General features: G+C 35.6%; 1 protein-coding gene across 13 annotated transcripts in view; it reads left to right on the top strand.

The window, feature by feature from the left end:
* Positions 1-1,466, top strand: part of R3hdm2 (R3H domain containing 2) — a 204,790-nt gene that overhangs the window by 25,463 nt on the left and 177,861 nt on the right. For 12 of the 13 annotated variants that reach the window (XM_023707308.1, XM_023707312.1, XM_023707315.1 and 9 more), the window contains exon 2: positions 692-809. The exons of the other annotated variant lie outside the window; for it this stretch is intronic. The gene's annotated coding sequence lies outside the window, so the exon portion shown is untranslated. The remainder of the gene's footprint in view (positions 1-691; positions 810-1,466) is intronic. 13 annotated transcript variants of the gene reach the window in all.

Here is a 1,466-nt window from a genome sequence, read left to right as displayed (position 1 = left end):
CACACACTCACCGGACCTGGGCTAGGACTCCCTATAGTGTCTTAATGTGTTCTATTGAGATGTTTAAAATTCTGCATCTAATTCCAGTGGAAGAAATAGGGAATTTTTTTTTTTTCTTTTTGTGGAGCCGGGGATTGAACTCAGGACCTTGCACTTGCCAGGCAAGCACTTATTCTACTGAGCTATCTCCCCAGCCCCAGAAATAGGGAATTTTTCTTTGGAAGGAAACATTGGTCATTTCTAGAAGTTATATATACTATCTTAATTAATGTTATTCCTATCCTATAAGTTGATTGTATGGCTTATGTATTTTTATTTTATGTGGAAGACTGCTTTATGGTTACTTAAGAAATTAACTGCCTGGCAACATAAAAGTGCAGATATTAAAATGAATTGCATGTCTTTCAGCTATTTCTAGTATATGGCTAAATTTAGAACCATATAGAGCTCCTGCAAAGTTGAAATCTCTGGGGATTTTAATAGTTAAGAAAGACTATATTCAGTTTTTCAGAGTAAAGAGGGAGAAAGGCAGCTTTAAATGATTTTTTTTTTTCTGTTGCCCTAATCACTTAAGACACAGTCCAGTAAAAAGTCACAGCTGTTTTGAGAATGTTATTTGAACACTATTGCAAAAAGCCTGTTAGAGCCTGGGCTCATAGTAGTGAAAGTGCTAATTTTTTTCCCCTCCCAGGTGAATTGCTAGAGGCTACCCATTATCCTTCCTGAGGTGTCTCTCCAAGTTATGCTTGATAAATAGAATTTATACTTCATCTGGATGGGTGAGGCAGTACATCTCAGCTAGAGGTCAGGTGAGCATCACTCTTGGGGGGTACTTATGGGTGAATTTTATGATAATGTTGGAATTGTTCTTTTGAATTAAGACTAGAGTTTATATAGTTTCTGAGGAGAAGCTTAGTTACTCTGTATATCAAATATGAAGATCTGTTCATGTATTGTATTTAGATTTGATCTTAACATAAATAGCAGGTAAAGCCTAGTGTGGTGGCACATGCATGTAATCCCTGTACTCTAGGAGGTTAAGGAAAGAAGATTAAAAATTCAAGCTCTTCCTGAACAACCTGGGGATGTTCAATCCCCAGCACTGTACCAACAAAAAACAAAACCCCAACAAAGGCAGATTAAATAAGGAATGACAGTGTTAGGTAACTGAGTTAAATATGTTAAAATGGAATGAGATTTTTACATATTTTTTATATGATTTGTTTAATTCTTAAGTGAATAATTAGAGAACTAGGACTTTCTCCTGTAATAACAAGAGACATTAGGGAAAAATGTGAAAATTTTAGTATAAACAAAAAAATTCATAAAAATTGAATGTGTGGTTATTGTGACTGGATTTATACAAATGATAAGATGTAAACAAAAAAGTTGAGGCCAGGGAGATGGCTCAGTGGAATAAGCACTTCCCTGGCAAATGTAAGGGCCTGAGTTCAATCCCTGGTTCC

The sequence above is a fragment of the Octodon degus genome, unplaced genomic scaffold (assembly GCF_000260255.1).
Source record: "Octodon degus isolate 3935 unplaced genomic scaffold, OctDeg1.0 scaffold00286, whole genome shotgun sequence".
Taxonomy (NCBI): Eukaryota; Metazoa; Chordata; class Mammalia; order Rodentia; family Octodontidae; genus Octodon; species Octodon degus.
The sequence above is the reverse complement of the archived record's forward strand: the minus strand, read 5'-3'. Positions and strand labels throughout refer to the sequence as shown.